At 41.6% G+C, this 11,993-nt stretch overlaps 1 protein-coding gene across 16 annotated transcripts in view; it reads left to right on the top strand.

Annotated features, from left to right (window-relative positions):
• The window catches only part of Kalrn (kalirin RhoGEF kinase), a 612,231-nt gene that overhangs the window by 433,008 nt on the left and 167,230 nt on the right, over window positions 1-11,993 (top strand). The gene's annotated exons all lie outside the window — the stretch shown is intronic.

Below are 11,993 nucleotides of genomic sequence, written 5' to 3'. Positions count from 1 at the left end.
GAGGCAAAGGTAGCCCAAAGCAGGCAGGCCAAGTTTAAACTTGATCCATGCAGTGACAGGTCTCAGCACCTTCAGGGAATAATAATCAACTGTTAGTATTTTTTTTTTCAATTTTTGATAGCAAGCCATAGCACATTGCAAGACTCATTGGGGAAGCATACATTCCCAGAGGTAGATATTTTTAGAAATGCTCCCTTCAACCAAAACTGGTGAGGGCATTCCCATGAACTAGTAACTGCCTTAGGATCTAGTCCTTGGTGAGCGGGGCATCCTTAGAAACCTCATTGGTTAACATGTGTGTACAAGGGCTGCAGAGGCAGAATCAGACAAGGAGGCTTCCATTTCTTGAGTGCTCTTCTCATGGCGGATACCAAGAAACTATTGAGTCTATTCCTGTGATTTTCACAGCCAGAGAGGTCAGCAGTGCTGTGTGTGTTTCCCTAATGGTCAGGCTGAAGATGCAAAGGAATACTTGAACACTAGAAATAACAGATTTATGATTGTGTGGTCTGTCACTGCCGTATCCATGGTTTTCCAAGCCACAGGGTTGATAGCCAGATGGCTGGCCTGAGCTTTGCACAGCATAGCCACCTCCACTGTCTACATAAGTGGCCAGTGCAGACCAGCGTTCTGTTCTTCCCTGTGACTGGATAGCTCTTTAGGCCGGGGTCTCTACACCACACATCTGCATACCTGTGGCTTGGTTACTTGTAGACACAGGCCAATAAAGCAGAAATCATCAGTTGGTCCTCATAGGGATTTGTTTACACACCACATAGTTAAGAAATGCCTACAGCTGCTTACAGGGTATTAAAATGTAGGTGAGCAAATGGACCCTGTTCTCGTGGAACTTACCAGTTCAGGAACCAGGCATTAGTCAGACAACACATGAATGGATATGTATAACAACTGCAAGAAGATGTGAGGTCAGTAAGATGAACCCAAGACCAGACAGTGCTGCTTGCCCGAATTTGACAATTTTGGGGTAGAATAAAAACTAGAGTTTGGAGCCTCCAAGTTTTCTTTTTATAGTACCTTTTCCCTACTGTGTCTCAACAATTATTATGCATAGCCGTAGACTATCCCTCTAGCCCCAGCCAGCTATATGAACATGTCAGTCACTCAAGACACTGCCCCGTAACTAGCAAAACTGAAAGCATACATTTGGAAACGATGAACTAAGTTCCTGAGGATGGCACTGACCAGGGCCTTGTTTACAGACTTCTCTCAGAGCCCAAAACAGGAACTGAAAGGCAAAGCTCCATGCTGTAGTGACACGGCCAGATAAGGGGGTGCACAGTTGCTACAGTGTTTGGGTCCTACCCCAGTGTTTTTCTAACTTCCAGAGCAAGGAGTCACTCATTCAACAAATATTTACTGAGTGCATACTAGGTGCTAGGCATGGTTCTCAGTGCTAAGAACATGAGTGATGGAGATCAGGCATGTTCAGGGTGGTACCGCCAAATGCGGGACATGGGAGAATAAAACACATCACCCTCAGGAGATATAAATATATATATATATATATTCTCATTGGAAGAGACCAGCAAAAACACAAAGAATTAACTCAGCATATTAGAAAGCAATAACTGTTGCAAAGAAAATAAATCAAGGCAGGAAAGCAGAATGTGACAGAGGTAGGGATGCATTTTTTAGTAGAGTGGTTGTTTTCCAACCACTGAGAAATTGATGTACAGGTCAGCATGTTACACATAGATACATATACATGTATAGACATATATAATCTGTATGCAGGACATATGAATGGGCATAAATGTCTGTCCTTTTTCACTGTAGCAGAGAAGTACCTTTAACACAACATGTCACTTTGTGCCCAGCTCTAAATAGCTAGTTGTATAGTGTGATTGGAAAAGACCCCGAGCCATTTTCTCTGGCACATCCAAATGCTCAAATCCTAGTTTCCCTTTTCTCCTTTGGGCTAAAGCAGTGGTTCTCAAACATGTACGTATCAGAGTTACCTCAAAGGCTTGTTGAAACACAGATCCTAGGTCCTACTCTCAGAATTATGTGATTCAGGCCATCTGGAGTAAACACATGAATCTGCATTTCTACCAAAACCCAGGTAATTCTGCTGCTGTTGGTTCGGGGATCACACTCTGAGACCTACCAAGTGTTATAGTTAGGAAAACTGCCTATTAAAATAATCAGCTCAGCCAGGCGGTGGTGGCGCACGCCTTTAATCCCAGCACTCGGGAGGCAGAGGCAAGTGGATCTCTGTGAGTTCAAGGCCAGCCTGGGGTACAGAGTAAGTTCCAGGAAAAGGCACAAAGCTACACAGAGAAACCCTGTCTCGAAAAACCAAATAAATAAATAAATAAACAAACAAACAAACAAATAAATAAATAATCAACTCCATAAGAAGAGATATACCTGTTCCTTGGGTTTCCTAGACGTTATCAGAGTAGCTGCCCTTGAAAAGTAAAATCCTTAAGAAATGGAACTTTTTCTTTAGTGGAATATATGTCAGAACCAAAGTCCAAGGTCCCAAGCTTCAGGAGGTAAAGCAAGGAACACATCCCAAACAGGAGGTGATCATGCTATGTTGTCATTTTCCTACTGACACTTAGTGTTTTATAGCTGTAATAGGTCAGCAAGCCCTTCTGCCCCCTGACCAGTCAACCTAGAATACAGACAATGGAACTGGTACACAAAGAGGTATATAGCGCCCCCCCACACAATAGAAAACCGTCAGCTGCCTTGCAGGTCCAAAGTTGCTCCTCCCTGCCTGTCTTCATTTCCTTAGCTAAAGCATTGTCCTGGCATGTCCATCCCGGGAAGTTGTTGTCCAGGACATATAATTGTTCTTTGCTCTTGATTTGTTAAAAATCTCCACTCAGTGCAAGAAGCTTAGCCACGTGCATGATTAACTGTGGCAAGGGCCGAGCCCTGTGTGAGTTCTTTGTACCATCAACTCTTCTACTACCAGGTATTATACAGAAGAAATGCTAACTCATTTTATTAATAGCCTGAGCTAGAACTAATCACCACAAAAAAAAAAAAACCAGATAAACCTGCTGGGGAAAGCACACATAACGCTTTCTGAAGGAAAATAGAAATGACATTCTGATCCCATGTGCCATTGCTTCCATTCCATTAATAGATATAATTGAACATTTTCTGTATCACTAACACAGACAACAAAATGATTGCATTTCAACTGGACAGCTCATATATCACATTCTTGGATACTCAAATTGGGCCCCACACAAAAGGAAGTGAGGGATAAAAATCTCCCTTCCTAGTACTTGCTCCAACACTCTGGTACCAATTCCTCAAGAGGGGAGAGTGGATTCTGCATTGGACCTCGTGGGTGGTGGCCCTCTCTGTGGATTTTAGAGTTTTGATTTCAATTTTCCCTCCTCTGTCTCCCAAATGTGCTGATATTATGACATCTTCTTCCTATCCATATTGCTACTGGGACCCTCATTTATGCAATAAACATTTTATTAAATGTTTATTAGCCTCAGATCCTGTAAAGGCTACTGAACAGACTACAGAACTGAATTAAAAATAACCCCATCCTCAGAGAACATAACACATAGTAGAACCACTCTAAACCCTTTGAATAATCAACATTCAAGAGTAGTCATAAGTTCATACCCGGGACCTTAGTCCATGAGAGCTTCTCCCTGTTTTCATTCTTTTTATTCAGCCTATGCCCTTAAAAATCAAACTGTTGACCTAGTTCAGCTTCGGCATAAAAGAGACATCATTAGGAAATCTACTGTACCTGAGACAGTGGTGAGCCAGGGAAGAGCCAGTAGCCTGCAGCTCTGGGAATATGCAATGATGGCTATGTGTTGGCAGCCCAAAAGCATCGTATGTAGAGAGCAGTCTGGGATCTAGCATCTGCTGTGTATACTCCACATGTGAACTCTGGAGATGGAATACGTATGGGTCTTACATAATGCTTGGAGAATCCGGGGGGGGGGGGGGGGGAGATCCAGTGTGAGTGTGTGTTTGGTGAGTTTGACTCCAAAGCATACTAAGAAAATAACTGTTTCTCACAAAAGACAGAAAGAATCATGCCAATCAGTAATACAGGGAACGAACAGATAATGAGTTGGGTTGTGGAAGACAGTGGGATGTGTAGGATTCATCTAGCTCTGTTGTTTCAGATTCCATGAAAGGAGATTCAGACCATGATCCTACAAGGTTGTAGGGTTGAAGTGCTCATGTGTATTGCACACACCATGTATTCACAAATATATAGAGATGAGACAAGCCTTGTAGATCAGGAATAGGCTTTTATGATGATGTAAATCCTTCAAATACAATTTAAATTTACAACCTAGAAAGAAAGACAAGTTGAGGTAACAAAAGTTATAATCAGAAGTGAAGGTGAATTTGTAGTTCTGGTGATCCATGAACCCATCTGCCTTCCATCTCTACTGGGCCAGGAAAGTGGTACTGGCTGATGCCAAGGCTTGATCACCACTCTTTTCTGTCTGGATCTTGTCACTACTGGAATTCCAAGTCAAGATTTTGGAGTCAGCCTATCAGATCTGTCCTTTGAAATCTATTTCTTCCAACTCTGCAAACCGATCCAGGTCCTGGAGGGAGTTTTTCCTTCATCCAGGCTTACTAATGACCTTCAAGTGTGCCGTTGACATGATAATATAGCTGTGCCTACCGTGGTGGATCTCGTCATGGATAGTGGGAGCTGTTCAGAGAGACTCTGAAGACTTGGAAATAGCAGTGATGGAGAGAAGTTTCTGTGTATCTGCCTTTGAGTTTCCAGGGTGGCAAAATAAGGAGTGTTATTATTCTAATTTGTAAGAATATCCAGGGATTCTGTTGCCTGTCCGTGGTAACCATTCATAGGTCCCTATACCTGTGTGCAATGTCAAGTTTGTAGGTATGGCTCTACTGGCTGTTGCTAAGTGGTAGTTAGGGCTTGCATTCAAGTGAAGGAATATCCCAAGGTAGATAGGGATTAAAATGTAGTAGACAGAAAAATAATGTATGTATTCTTAGCATGACAAACACTTTGAGAGTAATCTATCACTATGGCATTCCATGTGCTGTTTTGGGCTCTCACAGTTTCAGGAGGACTTATGTAAACATCTTGGCCTCAAGGGGAGCAAGGTGGTGGTAAGACTGGTTTCTAAGGTTGAGTTTGTCCAGGGCCAGCTGGAAGCTTGGAATGAAAGTAGAAGGCTCTACGCTGCTCACATTTCCTGTGTTTTTGTTTGGGATTGAAGATTCTAACATGTTGCTTCATATTTTAGTATTTCCGAAACCACCTAGCCAAACACTTGTTGAAAAGTTATAGATTACAATCCTTAAATCCAGGTCATCACAGGTCATCTACGTGCTCTCTACCTACCCTGAAATGCCACACAGACAAGCTTAGTAATAGAACATGTCATTAAAGAGGGAGCCTTTGCAATGTCTGATAGGTTGGTTGCTGTTGCAGAATAAAAATGATGATATTACAGCTTGACAGCACAGTGAAAGGCTTCAGTGTAGGGCCAGACATGAGTACAGCCTTCCAGGAGAGGACATATTGCCATCAACCCAGCATTTCTGGCTTCTGAGGAGCTGGGTGAGTCAGAAATTAAGTTGAGATAGTAAACAAGACCAGTGAGTCTACTGAGTCTGCTAACTTAGTTATGTGCCCATCATCACAGCCACTTTCCTATATACCAAGACCTCCAAAATATCTGAATGGCTGCCTTCTTCTGGATTACATGTTTTATTAAAGAATGTGCTAGGTGCAGAGGGTTGAGATAGGATAATGGCATCGGACACAGTCTCTTTGGTAAACATTGACATGGAAGAGTGTCAAGGGTTTTTCCCGGAGTGATATCATGAGACAGATTCTGGGCAGTCTATCAAGAGACTGTGGGTATGGCCAATCCAGCCCCCAGGAGTCAATGAGATAGTCATCTTATATAAATAAGAGAATGACTTATAATTAGTGGCTCTCACAAAGAACTGGCCATCTCTATGGTGTTCACTCACTCATCCAACATATATTTCTTAAATGCCTACTGTGTGCCATGTACTATTCCAGACAGCAAAACCAAACCCACCCTCCCCCATGAAAAACAGATAAGAATTCTTGCCCTGGGTCTTATATTCTGGTGGAAATACATATAGGTGAAATATGTAAGATGCTAGGTGATAGCACATACTGTGGGGTAGGAAGTAGTATAGAAGGGAGTGAAGGGATGATCTGAGTTCTGGCGACCAACACAGTTAGGGATACACAGATAATACAATTAGTCCAAATAGTCTCAAGGTGGATAGTGGCAATGAGGATATATTTCAGGAGAGGGTGGGATAAGGACTTCCTAGAAACACATAAAAGGTTTTAGAAAGCTCTGTTCATTCCTGATACCCAGAAGAATGAAGACTTGGAGAGGAACAATCTTGTCTAGAAGGAGAGAGTGAGTGGGACCCAGTAGTGGGCATTTGATTGGCGTACATGAGACCCTGGGTCCATCCTCAGCACTGCAAGCAGGCATTTGCAAACAAGCACTTCCTCAGCCTTCATGTCCCTACTGGAGCCAAGTATCCTAGAGGCCATCTGAGAACCTTATACTACCCTCCTAGCTCTTCCAGCAGCACCCAAGGGGAGCCCTTCCCATATGACCCTGGCCCTAGGTCACAGGAATCTGATTCACTCCAAGTGAATAAGAACCTTACCTATAGGAGGCTACATCCCTATGGATCACATGACTGGCAAGACTGTTGAAATACATCAAGATTTGGTCTAAGTCATGTGATTCTGGAAACTCAGAACTTGTGGAATACACTGTTCATATGTCTGATGTTTCAAAGGGGCCTTACAAACTCTGAGAGATGGGGTAAAATACTTGTTTTGTCCTTAGTGAGTTTAAAATATTAGTTTCCTTTGGTTGTGTCCTTCAACTCCCAGCAGGCTTTGGGGTCCCATCTGGCTAGATCGATATACGCTTAGTCGCAGCAGAAAGTGGTTGTCACCTGGGCCTGTCACCAAGACAAAGACAAAGTCCATTTTGCTTGATCACACACAGAACAGAGCCTCAGGAGACCCGAGGAAGAGGTGTAGGGATTCAAGATAGGGTCTTGGGATCCTAATGGAATCCTGTTGTTTGTACCCAACCAAACAGTAGATAACTCAGCATAGAGCTGAATTCTTAATTGCAGGAGGGTGACTCACTCGTCATTGGGATATCAGCATTCATTCCCCATTTCTTCTCCCAAGACCCCACTTAGGACTTGTTTAACATACACAATGGGATGATGTGGTGTGGATCTGGCTTTCTCCTCAGTACTCTATCAGTTTGTCTCCAGAGGCAAGCCTTTGAGGTTGAGGCCAATGAGAAGGGAACTCAGGATACCAGCACACACTCACTCCCATTTATTGTATAAAAGGGCCCAGCTAATAATTATAAGCCTTGAGAAACATATTGCAAGACCAAGATTGTCTACCACAACTGTGTATGACATTGGTCAGCTACTCTGGGCAAGGACTACATGGGACAAGTGCATCCCAGTTCAGGGCCTGATACAGGAGCCAAGTGGTTAATGGCAAAAAAAAAAAAAAAAAAAAAAAAAAATTCCCTGTTGTTGTGGGAAACTGAGTATGACATGTGATTATTTTCTATTTTCTTTGTTCAATATATATGTGCTTAGTGGGGGTATTCTAACTATACCTTTATGTGTCAACCATTTTTTAGCTTGTTCTGATAAAAATTCAATTTTGAACATGACTGAGACCTCATTTAGGAATTGCAAAATCATTTTGAACTTGCTTGTTAGCTGGATGAAGAGACAGGTTTAGCCTGATAGACTCCATGTTAAGTCATGCCCATAATTGGATTGTGGATTACTACACTGTGAGTACCTTGAGGACAGGGATTCAGGTCTGCTGTATGTTTTTTTTTTAATTAATTTTGTTATTTGGCAACTTTTATTCTTTGTTGACTTCATACATATATACAATGTATCTTTGTCTAATTTCCCTCCCAGTTTTAATCACTATCTACAGAGCCTACTCTACCGTCAGGTACATTACAGGTACTATAAGCCAAATGAGTAGTGTGGAAAGTGAGTGCAGTGTCCTCAGTGTGTAAAAATACAGAGAATAATATTCTCCACTTGCAGTGCAAGCAGCCCAGGGGCTTAGTAAGTACTGCGGAGCAGGAAGGAGCTCTGTAGAGTGATGCCGTAGTTGGCAAAAAATCAATAGCATACTCCTTGAATTCCAGATAACGTCATAGTTAGACAGGTTTAAGACATAATCTGGTGGGTAAAGCTAAATCCAGGATCAAGAGAAGCAGGGAAAACTTAACAAAGCATCTCCAGTCAAAGGAACAGAGCACTCCAACCAGAGCAGTGAGTGAACTGGGATCCTAGGTGCACAACCAGATGTGGAGAGGAAGCTGCAGTGTGATTTGGCCAATGGCAATTCTGAGAACTCCACTAAATGCGGACTCCTCCCAGAGTACCTTTTTTCTATTATCCACTCCTGAGTTTTTAAATGTCGCAGTTGACTTCTGGGTTTGGTGGATCGTTTCTAATTAAGAATGGCAACTAGAAAGATTGGAAAAGGAAAAGCACCAGGGGCCTGAAGCAGTGAACGGGAAAATAAACCTAACAGAATACATGTCCCCCTGAATGAAACAAGTGTTCAAAGAAGTCAGATTGGAAAATGTGTCTCATCTGGTTTACTTCACTGTGTTGGTTGCCAGTGAGAAGGACTGTAACACAGTGTGCTGACTGCAAATGTACTTCTCTCTGCCCTGCACCACTCCTGTCCTTATGATTCCCAGAAAACATTCCAGAACCTTCAGGAAATGAAAATGTGAGAATAGACCCATCCTCTAGGAGTCAGCCCAAGAGTTGGTCAATAGTGAATCCTAAGGCAGTTAACTCCCTAATAGAGAGTGGATGGAGCTGGCCTTTAGCTTGATTGTATCATGCATTAGGACCTTTCCAGAAGTACACAAAAGAGATATAAAATATTCTTAGCTAGAAGAATTATAGTCTGTTTGGGAGAGAAAATACATAAATATTCATAGGACAAAATCCACACTATGTAGGTTAGAAATAGTTTTTACATCAGCCTAAGAGATTTAAGAAATGGAATGTTCTCTCTTCCCTCAGTGTCTACCCAGCATCAAGAATGAATCACTGTGTAATGGCAGGAATCCTCGGGTTGTTTAAAAAAAAATAGTAATAACCACTGAGTAGGTATACTAAAAAATAACATCTACTAAGTCTGCCAAAATAGCATTTTTCTTTGTGTTCTCAATATGGCCCCATTTCATCTGTCTCTTAACATTACTCTCAGTGTGCCTCAATTCCTACCAATGCTCATCCCAAGACAATTCCATCCAGAAAAAAGAGAAAGAGCAGATATATCTGTCAGCATGAGTCAAGTTATGCTGTAGTAACAAACAACCCTTAGCATTTTTTTAATGACTTGAAACAAGATTGTGATTTTTGTGAATACTGTATGTCCATGTCAACAGGGAGGGCTCTGTTTATTACCCATTCTGCTGATGGATTAACTTATAAAGTTACCAATTACCATCCCAGACAGAAAGAGGATTCTGAAAGGTTTTTGTGCCCACAACTGAATGTTTAAGGGGAAATGGCTCAACATTAATAACCAGAATTAACTCAATGCCCTTACTCAACCATCAGAAAGGCAGGAAAAATAATGGAGTGGTATTTAGAAGTCAAGAGAACTACAGTAATTTTATAAACATCAGAATAGCCACCTTACCAGTTCAAATCAATCCTATTTACAGGTAATGTTTATTTTGGCCCCAGCTCAGTATGTACATTCTGGCTGTGATTAAAATGGGTATTTAAATTTTATCTGTACTCAACAAATGTTTCTGTGCATGTGAATTTCAAATGTACTCATTGGGATGCCATTATTCATGTTTCTCTCATTATCTTCTGTTCCTTGTCTTGCTTTCATTTCTGCTAAGCTGTGCCCATGAATATTAGCTTCTATATAGAGTGGATCAGTATAGTTTTCAGTGTCTATATAGAATGTAAAAATGAAAAGTCTTCTCGTTCACATCAAAACTCTTTCCAGATTTAGCGAACCAATTTCTGGAGTAGACTGTCCTGATGGGCCCTCTCTGTAAGAGCTAAATGTGTTATATCACCCATTTTATAACTTGTAGAGTGTTCTGTTGGTATGAGAGCCCACATAGGGTGTGCTACATGGCAGGGATATTACATCTCTCATAGCAAAGGTACTAACATTTCAAAGGATGCTTTCCTCCGTATAAGAACGTGACTAAGTATTGAGCTGCTCCCAATATGAGCCATGCTGTATGATTCTGTGACCTTGTCCTAGAAATCACATGAGTACTCCACTATCGATTAAATCTGGGAAGCCAAGGCAGATTCTAGTGGGAAACACATTCAGATTGCCTGCAAATACAGACAGACAGTGGTTCATTGAGAACACTGGGTCAGAATTGACTCTGGATTGACAAGAGAGGTTAGAATTAACAGATGGATATAAAAACATAGTTCTTCATTATATTCCATACATTCAAAAATCTGGATAGAAACATTAAAAATGGTGAATGTTGGACTTCTAGAGGGAGGAACTGCAATATCTGGTGTGGGGGTGCTGCATCAACTTACTTGTTCGTAACTCTGCCGTTGACCAACTGTATGAGCTTTGGGAACTGCTTTAACTGAACCATCAATCTTCTCAAAATCTAGTTCCTCACCTATAAGGTTGGAAAAAATAGGAACTGGTCTCTGAATTCCCTTCGAACTGAAACATTAAGTTTTTCTGCTGGCTTCGTAGTGATTCATAGACCACCTTTTGCAGGGAAATTATAATAAATATATGTCCTAACTAATGTAAAATTGTGAAAATCATATTTATATATAAAAGATAACCTGCCTACACTGTAACTGTTCCTGATGAGAGAGACATAGGAAGCATAAAAGAGTCTATTTTAGAGGTTGCTTAGCAATAAAGTGAAGTTATCAGAAATTAACTGAATATGTGCTCCATTCTCTCTGTTATTTATCCACTCATTATAAAACCTATTGAGTGTCTACCATGTACTCCGCTGGGTGAAATTGGCAGACTTGGGAATGGAACTGGGGACATCGCTAAATGCACTACCGTACGACATCTTTGATACATAGGAAGGAAAGTGAAAAAGAGAGACCGACAGGCAGAGAAAGCAGGAGGTAAAGAATGTCACGACACAGATTGAGTATCTTTAATGCAAACACTAGGGACCAGAAGCTAGGAGGAAGTTTTTTTTTTATTTTGGACTATTTGTCCATGCTTTACTAGTTGACCATCCATAATCCAAAGTCAATTCAAAATCCAAAGCTCTTTGAGCATCATGATTCTCAGATGAGAGATGCGCAGCCTGTATGAGTCACGGGGTAAGCCAGTTGGAGTAAGGAAGCTGTGGTCTGGAAGGAAGAAGATGTGAGACTTCTAATTCTGACCAAGATAGAGAAGCAAAGACAAGATTTCTTTTCCTTCCTGAAACAATTTTTTAATAGTCAAAATATATGAAATGACGTTCAAGACAATGGACATCAGACATCAGCAAGATGCCTGAGAGGTAGGAAGCTAGGCCAAGAGAGTCCTGTAAAAGTCAAAACCCAGCTTGCTGCTTTGAGTTCCTGGGCTTGGGGATGGGGGGGGGTAACCCCTGTCCCCACCTAGACCAAAAATCCCATATTGATGGGGCATCAGTCAGAGTGTATAAGCTATCTCAGTGGGGAGCAGCAAGCTCAGGGCTAAACATGGCTCTAGTTCTGTCTACAAGTCTTATAGACAAAACTACATCACAGAACAAAACTCAAGAATAGTAGTCCTGGGGGAGCCAGGTGTGGTGGCACACACCTTTAATCCCAACTCTCTGAGTTTGAGGCCAGCCTAGTCTACAAAAAGAGTTCCAGGCCAGCCACAGCTACACAGAGAAACTCTGTCTAGGAAAAAAACAAACAAAACAAGCAAGCAAACAGACAAC

Source organism: Peromyscus californicus, unplaced genomic scaffold (assembly GCF_007827085.1).
Source record: "Peromyscus californicus insignis strain IS unplaced genomic scaffold, ASM782708v3 Scaffold_16__1_contigs__length_79575227, whole genome shotgun sequence".
NCBI classification, from domain to species: Eukaryota; Metazoa; Chordata; class Mammalia; order Rodentia; family Cricetidae; genus Peromyscus; species Peromyscus californicus.
The sequence above is the reverse complement of the archived record's forward strand: the minus strand, read 5'-3'. Positions and strand labels throughout refer to the sequence as shown.